Source organism: Micrasema longulum, unplaced genomic scaffold (assembly GCF_059751315.1).
Source record: "Micrasema longulum isolate JH-2025_06_02 unplaced genomic scaffold, ASM5975131v1 h1tg001123l, whole genome shotgun sequence".
In the NCBI taxonomy this organism is placed as follows: Eukaryota; Metazoa; Arthropoda; class Insecta; order Trichoptera; family Brachycentridae; genus Micrasema; species Micrasema longulum.
In genome coordinates, this window is record NW_028278311.1 from 502,144 (window position 1) to 519,544 (window position 17,401).

The following is a 17,401-nucleotide window of genomic DNA, read 5'->3' on the forward strand; positions in this document are numbered from 1 at the left end:
GAAAACGATTTCAATAAGAGTGCACTATTTTTAGTGACGTCACTAGTTCTTAAAAATCAACCGCTGATATAGCGTGGGGTAGATCTCCAATTCATTATAAAGCCGTTTTTTTCTGTCATAGTTTCGTTTCGTAAGTTCGTTCGATCGTCATATATCCATCTCACTCTAACGCAATAAAAATCGTATTTTGCTCTCGTTCCCTCTACCAGTGGTCGGCCAACGGCGGCTCGCGAGCCGCGTGCGGCTCAGCGCAAGTTACAATTTCTGTTATAATTATTTAGTCTACAGGTTTCACAGAATAACTTCTAGGACTATTGTCTTTTGGATTATTGAGGATATTGCAAATACTGTAATCGGATGCACGGAGAAGCATGATGTTAAACTTGATAAAATCATTTCAATTTCAACATTCGGAGCTAAAATTATGACTGAAGTGAGAACGGTTTTTTTTCCATTTAAGAAGCAAAAATTAATCACGAGATGCTTTTTTACCATTGCATCATTCATCAAGAGGCGAAAATTTTTAAATGTTATGGATGTGGTGATCAAGATTGTCAACACAATTGTCGTTAAATCTCCATTACATCGCTAATTTAAAGAGTGTTTACTCAATAACAGAGAGTAAATTTAATATGGGGATCTTCACCGCATAACAGGGGCGAACCGTGTATAGAAGCGATTATGCGCAGCTTACCATTATATTTGACTAACCATAAAAATGTTTTATTGTAACTTTATTTACATAAAAAAAACTGTTTATTTTAAATCATTTCCAAATCTTAATGTAAATATAAATTTTAAAAAAGCGCGCCCAGCGCCTGAGGTGAGCTAAGAAACTAGCCGATTATTCCAGCTTATTTTTTCATACACATAAGTATACTAGATTTCGAATGTCTTAACCCCAGTGCGGGTTTTTTCACCTAGATTAAACTTATACTTTTAACAAATTATTTGAAGATTCTTGATTTGAAAAACAGTATTTCAAACATTGTTTCCTAAGGACTATTTTTCTTTGAGATGGTACTTTTTACATAAGACTATTATTACTTTTATGCGTTATATTGCAGGACATACAGCACCCCACGCGGCCATTTTTAGCACTATTAATTACTAGAACAATTCGGCCAGTTGACATTTCAATTGAATACCTAATATCGACTGAATTCATAGTGGTATTTTTTATTTATTATTTAATGAATTATATATTAAAGTAATGGATAATATATCACGAAGTTACATCGTTTGAGTTGATTTCATGGATGAGAGTTGTATCAAACAGAACCACAGAAAAATATCATTTATTGTACATATTTCTTACATTATATTATGTACCTCCTATGTAGGTACAAATATATGTTTTTTTATAGCTTATATAACAATAAGCACTGATTATTTAATAAAAAATATTTTAACCGATACGTAAATGAATAACGGAAGAATACCGAAAATATCAACCCATTATTTAGTTTGGCTGCCTCCGTGGTGTAGTGGTCAAGACGCTTGGTTCCGGGTTCCGGGTTCGGTTCCCGGTGAGAGGACAAAAATTAAAATGTGATTTTTCTCAAGCCTGGGTGTTCTGTAATGTAATTCACTACTGTAATTGGGCCTCCTTGCCTGTTGTGGTGCAAAAAAAAAAAAAATACAAAAAAATAATTATGCAGATATTTAAGTTATCAGATGCGTATTAGTTACACGTTATACATTACCGGGAAAAGAGAGTTAAAAAATTTCCCCACAAACTCATATTTATCAAGGATCACACTAAATTTATGCCGAGGGTAAAAATATTTGTCTTTTAACCACTTTAATAAAAATATTTTACAATACGATGATATTTGTGTATGATAATAAAATTCAAAAAAAAAACACAGAATTTTGGAAAAAAAAGAGCATGATCACAATATCAGAGAAAAAGTAAAAATCAGCCTGCCATTAAGAAAAAAGTCTCAAATCAACTTTTTATTAGGCGTTCAAAAAATATTATTATAATATGGGAAAATACATTTTTTAAGAAAAAAAAATAGAAAAATGCAAACCAAAGGTTAAGACATATGTGTCAAAAAACCAATAAATTAAATATATCCATAAAAATATATCAAAACATCTTTGTTTTAACCACTTATTTTGCATTTTTTAGAAAACCGGTTTCAAAGCTATACAAGATTCTTTGTTAAAGTTAAATACGATCGAATTCACTAGTTTTGTTTACCTTAATAAAGAAGCTTGTAAAGCCATGAAACCGATCGGTAGAAATAAAAAAAATAAGTGGTTAAAAACAAAGTTGTTTTTACTGAATAACCACAAAGATAGCGTTTTAATAAGTTCAATAAATATATGCACATTGTTTTTAATAGAGCACACATAAATATATTTTTATTTATGCGTTATTTCAAAATTTAGAATAAAAGATAAATTAAAATTAATTAGATATTTTTAAGAATAATATTTCATTAAATCTTTAATACTTTTTTATTACAATAATTTATGTAAATGCATATTCTTTTAGCTAGCGACTCAAAATATTATTTTATTTTATTTATCAGTCTCAACACCATGTTATAAACCTACATATAAAAAAGTAGGTATATAACGTGGTGTAGTGTAATAAAAATGTGATACATCGAAAGAAAAGGAAAATATTGAAGCTCACAGACTTAATTATTATAAAAAAAAACATATTACGAATAATTAAAGATATTGGAGGATTGAACGAAAACATGTAAAAATAATGATACTTCAAAATATACAGATGAAAATAGTGTAAAGAGACATTGAAGCTCACTAAACATTTTAAATAATCATTAAATGGTTATTTATTTTAAATAATAAAAACAATTCTTAATAACAATGAACAATACACAGATAAACCAAAAATGACACGCTTAACCACAAATCATAACAAATAAAAAACAATATTACCATACAATTAAATTATCACAAAATCATTGTCATCGGGTCATTGTCAAAGTCAAAACGTTTATTTATTTATTTAACAAATATTTCATTTAAGTTTTAGACAAAAAAACTCTTTGAAGGAAAGCATACTACAACATTAATTTATTTGAAGACGTAACTAGTTAAAATGTAGGATTTTGACTGGTGAGAGTTGGTGGAGCTCCTACCCCAGTTAGAGAAGACACGAGGTTGCTGTTTAATGCGTATTTATTACATGGTGAATAAATAGTGAATTGTGTTAGCGAGTGTTACGGCGATGATGGGTTGAAGAGACTGCACTTGAACTACGTGCTGGGACTAAGTCGCCGTCTTCTGTCTTGCTGGACTGACTGAACTGAAATGCTGGGCGTTATTATTATTATTATGAATAACTTAAAAGCGCCATTTTCATAATATAATACCCCAAGGGCGCATTACATAGTGAGTCTATAAATAAATACATTTAATTGAAGCTTTTAAATTTGTAATTTGACTAAAACAATTTATTTTGTTCATATGCTACGAATTTATTCAAATGATTTTAAGAACAAGTGGGTTTGAAGCTTTTTCCGAAACATCACTTCACTCTCACAGCCTCGCACCTCTGCTGGGAGAACATTTCGTGGCATAGGGCCTGCGACCGCAAATGCGCGTTCACTGAATTTAGTGCGCTGCTTGCATAGAAGTATGATAACTTTTTCTCTCGCCGTAGACGTAACTGATCTAAGCGTAAAACACCCGTTAGCTAGTTTATCTGGAATGCACAGTTCCCTTCGATATTCCGGAGCAGGGTTGTGCAGTAATTTATACATAAGCCAACTGAGTTTGTATTCCACCCTCTGTGAAAAACGTAGCCAGTGTAATTCCCGAAGTAGTGGAGTGATATAACTGAACTTAGAGATTCCGAAGATAAATCTCGCTGCAGCATTTAATACAGACTGTAGGCGAGTTATTTTGTTCATTGGTAGGCCTGCATAAATACCATTACAATAATCGACTCTAGACAAGCTAGACACTACAAACGGATTTATTAATTGACCACGCCCCGTAGTATCTTTATAGGCCACGTTCCTTTGTTCTTCATATCTCTATGGTAAGGACGATGTTAATGTATTGCAAAACGTTAATCTCGTAGTTTGCAGAATCTGATGAATTAAATTCAATAGAAAATTATGACTAGCTTCTTGGAGTCATGACCCTATATTTCAAGTGAAATTATTAGGCACCTGTAGGTGAGTCATCTATCGTGGATTATGAGCCCCCCAACAATAACCAATTATTTGAACATTTTTTCTAGTAATGAGAGTACAACGAAATATAAAACGTTCATAATTACAATGGGGGATAGGACACTGCGTTGATGTTCCAATCGCAGCATTATTTTTTTTTGTAATATACCGTTTATAACCCCTGACACCCTGAGAATCTCCCATTTTTTTTAGCGAAAAACTGTGAGGTACGCTAAATACAAGTGGTAAGTTCTAAATTTCAGACATCAGTCCAGGGACTGGAGCGGGCGGATGAAGAATACAATGCTTTGTTGGAAATAGAACCAAAATTCTGGATGAGTGATTTTGAGTGGAAATAAGTCCGCCTCGTGGTTAGTGGTTGGCGCCGGATTTGTTTGAAGGTGGTTAAACACTGCAATACTATCTCTGGACTGGCACAGGAAACACATCTCATGGATTTAGAAATGGGAGATTCTCAGGGGCGTCCAATTATATGGTTGCTGATGTTAGCGGAATTCTCGTCATTGAGATAATGATCAGAATGGTTGGTAAATTATGTATTTAATGAAGATAACAAGACGACACAACAAAAAAAATACAATAAATATGTCAATAATGAATTTCCATTCATTATTTTACAACAAATTAGTCAATAATTCATAGCATCTTCACCGTACATTCCGCAAACATCGCGAGCATCCTTGGTAGCTTTATTTCCAAGATTATAACGCGAACAAATAGAGTAGTCGGAAATGCTCGCTAATGTTTTTTTTAAGGCTTATATATGCATATGTATTTAGCGCTATTTTTGTGCAAATCATCTCAAGGACGCTGTACAGTAAATAAGTATCTCTACACGTCTTGCAGTAACAGAGCGCATTTACGATTCGGATTCAAGTTTCTCCTCTTCAATTATGATACATTTCAATTTTAACATATAGGAGCTAGGTTACAGAACGTTTAAATGATACTAAAATAAAAACAATAAAAAAACTGATTTTTAAAAATTGGAGTTAGATTATAAAGGTATTGCAGCTACTGAGCGCATGGACTGTTGAAATTCTAGACCCTTATTGAGACAATTTATGGTTGATTACATTTACATATTGAAGCAAGATTACTAATGGTCCTGCAGCTACAAAGCGCATGGACGAGTGGAATTCTAGAAACTTTAAATCATATCATGTAATCAAATAAAATAATATACATATTATTAATTATTTATCTAAAAAACCATTTGTAATTTAATACTAATTTTTTTATTATTAAAAAAAATTCAACAAAGAAAATAAAAATCATAACGTAAAAGCCAACTTAATATCTTGTAGAGCATAATATTTTCTTTTGAATGGCGTATAACTTTCACAATTTTGAATTTAATTACACTTCCCTAAATCAATGTTTAATAATATTAAAAACTTATTATTTTTAGTAAACTTGTTCAAATTATTACATAATTGCACGCAAACATTGCATAGTATATTAATTTAGTGCACCTAACCGCAGTACTGATATCCTAAATCCCAATAATAGGCTTATAGCCGGCAATTCTGCCAGGAGAACAGTGCATTGGGGTGGAGAGTAAATAAGTGTATTGCAGACGAGAAAGGTGGAGAAGAGAAGGGATGATTTTAGGGAGGGAACATTTTCAATACGCTCAAGAAAAAAACATGGGTCCACACTGAAGGGGGATTCAAGGTCAATGATCTGAACCAGTAATGTAGACTTTTATTTACTGCAATATTTGTAAAAAAACAATTACAATTAAATAAGGGCAAGTTATGTAAACTTTGTGTGTCTAAGAAGTATATTTTCAAAAGATGGAAGTGTAGAAAAAGATGTTAATTTATTTTATTCTGACTTATTAGTCTATTCAATTTTTATTTTATGTCTTCATACAAATACATAGATATTACAAAAAAATACAATGAAAACGTTTCCCAAACTCTATGAGGCCAAGGGCCCTGTGTTGAGTTGGGATACAAGGTAATGGAAAGTGGAAGCACGTACATAATTAAATAATAGCAAAAATGAAAATTAAATATAATTACATAAACATACATATATTTCAAAGGGCTTCTGGACAACACCCTTAATATATAATATATCATTACAATATCTTGCAGAAGTCTCCTGCAATGGTCTCTCCTTAGACAAAATCCAGACTTGTACACTCCTGAAAATGGCAGTAGTAAATACACTTGTTTAATTTTTTATTTATTCCGGATAATTTTTTTATCGCATTTTTTGTTAAAAATCTTAGTACTACTAAAGTACTACCCCGAGAAAAAATCTGGGCCTCAACTATGAACGCTATCTTCATCTGTACATATCGAGACGGTATACTTAACTTCTGTACTTTCTGTATCTTCCTCGGTATGTTAATAATGTCTTCTAATAATAAGCAAAAAAAAATTTTTTAACTGGACAGTATTTCATAGACCTTTATTACTGAAAAATGTAAAAGAAAGTGATATTTCGCTGTTGCTCTCTTGTAAATATTAGTTTTTTGAATTGCGAAATAATTATTAAAACTGACAAGACAAAAAAGTGGCTCAGTGTAATTTTGTTTGTTAAAAATGACATATAATAATAATGTATTCAAAATGTAATAAAAAAATTAACAAAAAAATAAGTTTTTTTTTTAAAAAGAAAATACTTTTACTTCTTAGTTACAAACTACATTGAATCAAATTCAGCATTATTGTAGAATTGTGGGGACACTAAGTCCTAACAGCCATTGTATGATAAGAACGGATTGTCTTATCTTCTCTGTACAATAATAATATTGTAATCTAAGTAAGTTGACAAGCTTATCGAAAAATACATGATAATTTACTTTTCTTAGAAACAGATTACAAATATTTTTTTAAATCTATATCTAGTACTCGTATGTATGTAGCTTTATTGTATATGGTTTTAATTTTGGCTGGAATTAATTACAGTTTTTGATTTAAATAATTCAAAAATGTTTTTTCTAACAATTATTTCTCATGATATGAAAGCAAATAAACAATATTCAAATCCAACAAAATTAGGCAATGAGAATAGAGCAGTGGAAAAATTACTAAGTATGATATGACACTTTTTATAAAATGCAAAAGAGAGCAAATTTTAAGTTTGATGGGCTCTGAAAAAGCAGAATTTTAGTTTAAAAGCCTAATTGAACGTAGTTATGCAGAAAGCAGCCAGCCATAGAAAAGTAAAATTGAGATAATAGCACTTTTGTGAAAAGGGCGAATAATCTAATCTACACAACATTTGGAATATTTTTGTCTTTTGGCAAATGATAAACAATGAAGCCATTAATTTTTAAATATTACACACATAATCTTATTACCTATTTGACCAGTTTTAATGAATTTTAAAGTACCTCAAGGTTTTTCTAGTGCCGTGGGTGTTTTCTGCAAATTGAGAAATGCTGTTTTTGTGATAGACACTATTTTAAAAATTACTGTTTTTTGTTCAAAAGCGGCCTGGCTGTTTTTAGCAGAACTTGACCTTACTGCATCTGATAACACAAAAATATTTGTTTTTTATAATTGTGGACTGGCTGCTTTCTGCACAACTATTTTCAATTCTATTGTCAATGGACTTATGGAACATTTCGTTCTCCAGGATTTTTTTTTCATTAAAACGTGTTTACACCAAACTGAGAAAAATCTTTTTTTTTCTAAACTTCCTTGGCATATCATATTTAGCCATCTAGAACAAAAGCGGCACAACAAGATATGTTTGACCATACCATATTTAATTATCTTTCAAAAGACATAATATACCACCTGTAGAAATAGAGTATGGTTGCCAAAACAAGATATGTTTGACATATCATATTTTGCCATCTAAAACAATGACGGTTAAAATGTGTTTGACATATCATAAATTGTCAATCATTGTACTTTTTCAAATAGTAGTATGTGACGTCTGCTGTGATGTCATGTTTGTTGTTAAGCGTCATATCTCAATTTGCCGTATTTGGAAATAGAAAAATAGATATGTCATAATGTGACATTGTTAATATTCTCTATTCCTATTTAAAGAAGACATAGCATATTTTTCCAGATTGTAGATCTCATCGAGACGAAAGATATATTTATAATTCAATATGGCCAAAAAACTGACATATGATAATTAGCCATCTTTCCACTGAAATAATATTCAAGGCCAACGTACGAGATGATGTAATATTCACAAGAAGAAATAATTACATTTAAGTAATAAAAAATCTGGTTTTGGCGCCGTGGTCTGTGTCGTAGATTCACGGATTAGAGGTTTGTGGTTCGAACCTCACTCCACCCCATCATTTCTGTTTTATAATAGTGAGTTAGTTACAACTCGTTGAAAATGGCCACTAAAATTAAATTATCCGTGTAAAAATTAAAAAAGAATATATTTGTGAAAAACCTAATGTTAAATGTAAGTAAATATAAATATATAACCACATACCGAATTTTCTGTGACTATCGGTTTTGAGACGATCATGTTTCTTCGTCAGGACACTAACTACGCAAACGTGCAAATCCCAATATAGCACACCTTTACCATTTAATCAAATTCAATTAAAAAATTCAATTGGAAATAAAGATTTTTGTGAGCATTTTGAAGAAAAATGTGAAATTTCAAAGCTTTAAGGCTGTAGTCGGGTAAAACGCACGCAAAATAAGGAAATCATACAAATTTGCCATTTTAAAACGAATGTTTTTTAAAAATCGCGCAGTAATAAAAAATTTAAAATCATAAATTAAATAACCATTATTTTTAAAGGTATTTTAATTAAAATATACTTAAATGTTTTATATAACTAAAATATAATTACATTAAGACCGGCAGATTAAGCCATTTTAAATTTAGACAAAACTTAGGTATCTGAATTCTCATATAAAGACTAATACCCGTATGCAGAGACAAACCTTAAGGTGAGGAAAGTACATTCTATTGTCTTCACCTTCGGGTTATTCTTTGCATTTGAAATTAGAATGTACTTTTCTCACCTTAAGTTTTGTCTCTGCATACGGGTATAAGTTTTGAACTAAAACTGGTTGTAACGATTTAAAGATTGTAAATTGAACATGAAAGTGGCAGAAGCAAAATCTTATTTTATTGTTTTTAAAAAGAAATACTAGCATTTTAAACCACAGCAATTTTCGTGACATTTTCCTTTATTTCTACGTAAAATTATGCCTTCGAAAATACTTACCAAAAACCTAAATAAAAAAAAAGTTATCGAAATATTTTAGTTAGACCTTTTTTACAGAATTATATTATCTTTTTTTAAATTGTATTTTAATTTGCGGCAAATATTCTTACTATAAGATGCAGTACTTTATACAAAATTGTTCGTTTTCGTCTAACTATTTTTTTTTAATTAAAAAAATAACCGAATGATGAATGTTATTTCGCACTGCGTTCATCGAAAAAAAAACTGTTTTTTCGTACAAATGACATATTTTGTAAATAAACCTTTTTTTAAACTAACAATGTTTTGTGTCATAGTTGTAGTTAATATTGATCAGTGTTTATATACATCAATTTCAATGGACATTCGTTGTCTACATGAAATAAATCTATATAAACGAAAACAGTATTTTTAATGATATAAAGATACACAAAATATCGTTTTCGAAAAAAAGATAATTCTGATTATAATATTCAATTTGGAACAATATCTTATTTTGGTTTTTATTACCTTCATTCCTGCCCTTATCGGTACTGGTAGTACAATGGGATTCTTACTTTGAAATTCATAAATGTTGACTTAGTACTGTTTGAAAAATCACTCGTGAATTCTTGACTCTGTACAGGAAATTTAAGTACGAAAAAATTTGATAGTTGATGACATTTATACCCGAAAATTAGATTAACAAACAAGTAGCTGCTACAAAGTGCATTGACGAATGGAATTTAAGCAATCTGATATGATTATAATAATAAATTTACATTCATTATAGTAAGCATTATATTTTTTTATTTTTTTATTTATTTCTAAAGTAAGCTTATATTAAAACTAATATAAACTATTATGTACATTTACATCATCTATATATATTTACATTTCCTTTCAGTAACTTATACATTTATTTTTAAATTCTTTCAGACACTTTTCATTCTTCATACATTCAGGCATCTCATTATACATTTTTAAATTCTTATACATCAAACAATTTTGCGACTCAGCTCTTTTCAATAATGGTAGTCTTATTTTATCCTTTTGTCTAGTAGCATATTCATGACAATTTTTGTTTAAGACAACCTTATCCTTAAAATATTTTGGTAATTTATCGTGAAAAAATTTATGTATAAATAAATATGCTAACAATACCTTCCATTTTATGACAAGGAACTTTACATGTAAATCAGCGACAGAATATTTTAAGACAAATTTAAGTATAATATTATATTCCGGTTTTTTTGTGCAACTTTCCCAAAAAAAAATTATGCATATACATTGTTTTGCTTACTCACCTTGGTAACACGAAAAAATGTACAGGTATTGTATCATAATAGTATAGCATAAAGCTACGTTTATCGCGTGGTTAAAAATATTTTAGGAAAACTGGCATTATACAAGAGTTGAATAATCGACATTTCGTTTTGACCGAGTATAAACTAGAGTTCCAGACAACACGCATGCCAGTTTTCCTATATGGGTGCGAATCTTGGCACCTTTTCAAAGCTCAAAACACCAAACTTCTGAGTTTTGGGAGTAAGTGCTTGAGAAGAATATTAGGTATGGTATAAGCCGGTTCGATTTTATAACTAACATTGAAGTCAGTCCGAGAACGGACGCAGCAGCCTCCTATAACGAGCGTCTTGAGGATGCGGCGGTGGTCCTGGCTTGGACACGTGCTGCGCATGCCTCGGGAGAACCTAAACCCAAGTTGCCTCTTCTTTAAACCTGCGGGATCACGCCGTCCTGGAAGGCCGATCTTTCCTCAATGACGATCTTTATTCGGCGGAATTAAGGGGCGCTGGATTGACATGGGAAGAAGCGAGAGTGCTGGCTGGCGATAAGGTCTCCTGGAGGCAACTGGTGATGTCCACATGCTCCACTTAGGAGCGGATGTGGAAAAATAAGAAAAGAAGAAGAAGAAGAAAAGAAGAAAAATATTTTTTGTTTTAGTTGATTTTCACAGAACCACAGAAAAAAAAGTCAGTTATAATTATTTTACTTACATATTATGTACTTATGTATATGTAGGTATTAATAATTGAAAATTTAATGTAGATTACCTATAAAATAAATCACGGATCTCCACAGCTGCCTACTCGTACGGGGAGATGGTAGATATAAACACTAGATTTGGAGATCGTGCTTTTGCCACTACCGGCCCCTCTGCCTGCAACCAATTGCCTTCAAACTTACGAATCATCGACAGTCCCAGTCAGCTCAGATCCCAACTAAAATCCCACTTCTTTAGACTATTATACCCTCAATTTTAAATCTGGAAATATAATATATCACTTTAGTGTAGTTAGAATGTTAGTTTAGGTAGACGACTGTAAAGCGCCCTTGCGGTGATTTTTTACAAAAATGGCGCTATATAAAGCAGCCAAATATTATTATTATTATAAGTAGTAGTAGAAGTATATTTTTTTTCCTGTTTCTATTGTAATATGTTAAAAAATGAAACGACGACATCTAATATCCAACTTTATTAACTGTGACGTCACACATCGGATATCATTGAGATAAGTATTTAATATGTTCCGACATAATATTATGTTAATAGAGTTTTACACGGCATGGGCCCACGCTTTTCATAGATCTATAAAAAGATCTCAGTTCATTTACGGGTGACGCCCTATTTACTACAAACCATCATCTACATTTTCAAGAGGTTAAAAAAATGCAATCAAATTGTGCCACTGTGAAGAAAGGGTGAAATTGACTGTACTGTGAATTAAATCAACACAAATGCAACGGCATATTACAAGTCAATAAAATAATTTTATATGAAATACTTCAAACGTTTTTTTAATAATGAAAGATTTATAGTCTAAAAAATTTATAAGAAATTAATGCAAGTTAGAAATTTAAAACTTATAATTTCTTAGTTTGATAATTTCGAAGTAATTTTTTATTTAATGATTTGAATTTGAAAATTCATTATTTAATGTTTTGGAATTTAACCATAAACAAGTACCTAGGTACCCACTTAAATTCAATATTTGAAAATAAATTATTTTAAGTTTCGGAATTCAATCATAAATAAGTACCTAGGTTCCTACTAATCAACGAAAAGTTACATCATCTTTTTTCACGACAGCGAAACGTCGATTTTGCTTATTTTAGTTAGACATAAAAGGTCCGAAATGCAGTTTTCTTTTTTGCATAGCATCGGGGAGGCATCTTCAAGACAGTAACAGAAAAATAATGTTTTATTTTCTATTTATCAAAATACCCTGCTACCGCATATCCTCACAATTTATGTAATCCGAAACACAACAATAATAATGTATGTGTACGCATCTAATTTTAACTGAATAAAATATTTTTTTTTGATATTTTTTTTGGATTTTTTTATATTTTTGTTATAATATACATAAGAGGTAAAACAGAGTTTAAAAAAATAAAGGATAATAACATAGCACTGAAATACATATTAATGCATTAAATATAAACAGGAAAATCCCACAAAGGCACAGCCTGTTCGTAGGTATACAAGAAAATGTTAATGAGTTTTCGCTCCTATAATAAAGAGTTTTAATATTTTTGTGTAACATAAGAAAGAGAAAATAAAATATTCTGTAAAAGATTAAATGGTTATTTTTTTATACTAATTAAAAAAGGAAATAAAAAATATTTAAAAAAAACATTGAAATATTCCTTATTATTAAAAGGCAACAAAATATATCATAGATTTTTTTTTATATCTTTACTTTGAATTCAGGATAGTGCGTGTTTTATAAAAAACGAAGATTTTGAAAGTTTGAAATCAATGAAATATTATCAGTAAAAAAAGAATTAAAAATTTTTGGGCCTATAAAATATGCATGGCTTTGTGCGAGCCTCGTTTAACAATGTGGTATTTCTAACACAAGATTCCTTCTTTGACTTGATCCATTTGAATTACTTGTAAATAAATTTTGGTTCTTAAATATATATTTTAAATTTTGAAAACAATATATTTTTCTTATGTCTAAACGTTATGCTTCTTGGAATAATTGGAAAGAGGGAAAAGTGCGATTTTTGTGAAGTATTATTTTTAATACAAATTTTTGAACAGTTGATAACAAAATTTTAATTGTGTTCATTCAATATATATAATACGAGTATGTACTCATATTTCAACTCGTATCTTAGAAATTATGTCAATTTACATATCCACTGTAAGTAAATCTACGACAATCTCGTCTCGATGTCTACACATTATGATCAATATGGGTTATTTTAGAGTTGTGATTTCATTCAATCTAAATTTAAATTAGATGTAGGTATGTAGTCTTGTTATTATGCATGGAATAATATTCTCTGCATGGGTACCAAATAGTCACTTTATTTATACAATTCCATAATTGCGGACTGTACTTATTATTATTATGGATAACTTATATGGCGCCATTTTCGTATTAAAATACCTCAAGGGCGCTTTAAATAGTGATTCTATTGTAGAATTAATTTAATTAAAGCTTTTAAATTTGTAATTTAATTAAAGCAATTTATTTTGTTGTCATATGCTACGGATTTATTCAAATGATTTAGAGAACAAGTGGGTTTTAAGTTTTTTCCGAAACATCACTTTACTTTCACAGCCTCGCACCTCTACTGGGAGAGCATTCCATGCCATGCGCGTTCACTAAATTTAGTGCGCTGTTTACGTAGAGGTATAATAACTTTTCCTCTCGCCGTAGACGTAGCTGATCTAAGCGTGAGACGCCTGTCAGCTAGTTCATCTTTAATGCATAGTTCCCTTAGATATTCCGGGGCAGAGTTGTGCATTGACTTATACATAAATTTGTTAAATGCAAATACAAATATATGAAAAAAAATGTTTTTCATAGCAATTATTATTAAAAAAAATAAAACCGTAAATAGAATAAAAATTAACATAAATGCATCAAGATGTAATATTATTATTTGTTATATGTACATACCTCAATGCATTTATTATATTTTCGGCATCAATATTTTTTTGAAGTAAAATTGTAAACTAATTCATAATGATTTAAATTTGATAATTTAAGTAGCCACTTCGCACACTGCGTAACGTTCACCATTTTCCTATGTTTGAACTTCTACATTTCCTTAACCCCTCCATTTGTTTCTTTTTGAGACGTAAAAGAGCTGACATTAGCCAATGGCAAGCCACTCGTCCGTGAGCTTTGTAGCTGCAAGACGATTAGTAATCTAGCTTCAATATGTAATAATAATAATTATATTTGGCTGATTTATATAGGGCCATTTTTGTGAAAAATCACCTCAAGGGCGCTTTACAATTGTATACTTAAACTTACATTTTAACTAAACTAAAGTGACATGTTATATTTTTTTATTTAGAATTGGGGGTATGATAATCTAAAGAAATGAGATTTTAGTTGGGATCTGAACTGACTGGGACTGTCGATGATTCGTTAGTTTGAAGGCAATTGGTTCCAAGTAGAGGGTCCGGCAACGGCAAAAGCACGATCTCCAAATTTAATGATTGGGGAGCGCCGGATTTCGACAAGTTTTCCTTTTCCTGAATCAAATGCTGACCTAAGAGTAGATTTTATTTGACATGTATTTTCCCTAATACAAAGGTCCGATAAGTATTTTGAAGCCATTTCATGAAGGGATTTGAATACTGTCTAACAAAGCTTGTATTTTATTCTCTCTAGGCTTTTTAACCGGTTCAAATTTTCCTCTTCCTGAATGTTATCAACTATCAAATAACTAAATTGTGTAAATGGGGTCCAGAATTTCAACCGTTCACGCGCTTAGTAGCTGCACGACTTGTTTTTTTTATCTAATTCATATTTCAAAAATTATTTTAATGTCAATTACCAGCCTTCATCGTTAAATTAAAACAATGTAACTGGGAGCTAGATTTCTTAACGGCCAGGCGCTCGGTACCTGCCAGACGTGTTTTGATATTTATATACTGTACAGCATACATATGATGAATGTTACACAGTGTGTAGTAAAGTGGGCATTTAAACCAGCTATTGACAGGTCATAAGCCCTGTAAATGCCTAGACTTCCGTATTCCCTTCTTTACGGTATTCTCCATCCCTGTTGTAATTTGTTACTCCAACTATAATAATAATAATAATAATCAATTTTCACCTCTGCCATCACTTTATGAGATGAAAATCGATTTTTATTGGGCTTCTTAAAAGAATGTACCAAAATGCAGGTCCCTGTCAAAGCGCAGCTTCTGTTGCAACACGTGTGCGTGTGCTGTGTGCATACTGGCCCTTCTGCTGCACTCTTTCCTCTATACTTTTCTCTCTTTATCACCATCTTCAGATGATTCCAACTTTTATAATTTGCGTGAAAATTATCGTTGGTATTTTTATTTCAGGACATGTCGTTTTATTTATACTATTTTTTTATTATTAAAATACCAGTGTGGTAACAAATTGGCAAATTAGTGCCTTTCTAGAAGGCTTACTATGGAAAGTATATCTGTGAATCCAACCAACGCAACAATTACCAAAAAGGTGTATTCAATCAAAAATTCGTTGTTTTTGACCACTTAATATTTATTTTATTACCGACCAATAGTGAGTAACACAAGCTTACTATCAAGGCACGATTCTGAATGCGAGAGGTAAACTTCAGTATTTTCAAAAACCCGACTTTTCAGAAGAGACAAATTAGTAATTTTCTATGCTTTACAAAACATCTGGTATTTTTTAAGGCGAGGCTTTAAAGTATTTTTTTAAATGATGTATGACGTAATTTATATGTTATTAATGTTATAATATTTTCTTTTTACTTTTTAGACATATTTAAAACTCAAAACTGAGTCACATTTGTTCACCCCTAAATATATTCATAGTACAACATCAAATGTTAAATGGGAAAACAGCAATCAAACCAAAAGATTTTTTATGCATGAATGAAAAAAAAACACACTTTTTTATAAATTTAAAAAAATAGTGTTAAAAAAAATTAAAAAATAGCGTTATTTATTAATTATATAAATATTTTGGTTAGGAAAATATGGTTAAATACTTTTTAAATAATAAAATGTTTGAAGGATACATATATATCAACAATATGTTTTCGTTTACATCAATTTACTACCATATAAAATTAGTTAAAATTTTTGATAAACCAAGTATTTTTTCAAAGAAAATAACAAACTATACTATGTGATTTTATTTAAAAAGTAGGTAGTTATAAATAAAACTGGAATATTTTTCTATTAAAAAAATATTTAGTTGATTTTTTTTGACTTTTTAAAGAATTGCATGTTTTATTATTGTCCTTTGCCTCCAGATATTTATTGAAATATATGTATGCTTATGTAATAATATTTTATTTTTGCTATTATTTAATTATGTTCATGCTTCCACTTTCCATTGTGTTGTATCCTAACTTGGCCCTTGGCCTCATACAGTTTGGGATACGTTATTTTTTTTTTTTAAATACCTATACGTATTTGTAAGAAAAAAAAAAGTGGTGTGGAGTTACTGTAAAAAAAATATAATTTAATTAGTAGTAAATTATTTCGTCATTATTTGAGGGACGAAAAATTTGGTTTTCACAGTAATAACTCAATTTCAAAATATTTGAAGTTTTCATAGTTAACGTCTACAGAATTTAGTAATGAATTCTACCTCAATAAATAAAGCTAACCCTCCTAATGAAGATGGATTCTAAGAAATAATAAATTAATAATTATTATCATTTAATTTTTCTAAATTGACAATTATTCTAAACTACTACTACTACTACTACTACCATCACGCCATTTCCCCGTAAGGGGTAGGCAGAGAGAATGGACCGCCACACACGTCTATCCTGGCATACAATCCTAGCCTCTTCCACATTCATACATCTTGTCATACATGCCCTTCGGTTCTGTCTGCTTTTGACATGACCAGACTTAAGATTTTGGTTTATCTGATCATGCCACGTCTTCCTTGGTCGTCCTCGTCTAACGTTGCCGTTCATTTTTGCCATATATACTTGTTATTATTCTAAATAATTATTTAATACCCTAGCATCAAACACAAAACCTGCATTCCACACAATTAATAATAAATTTGGTATATACCAATCACATCGTTGTAATTGCGATTCAATT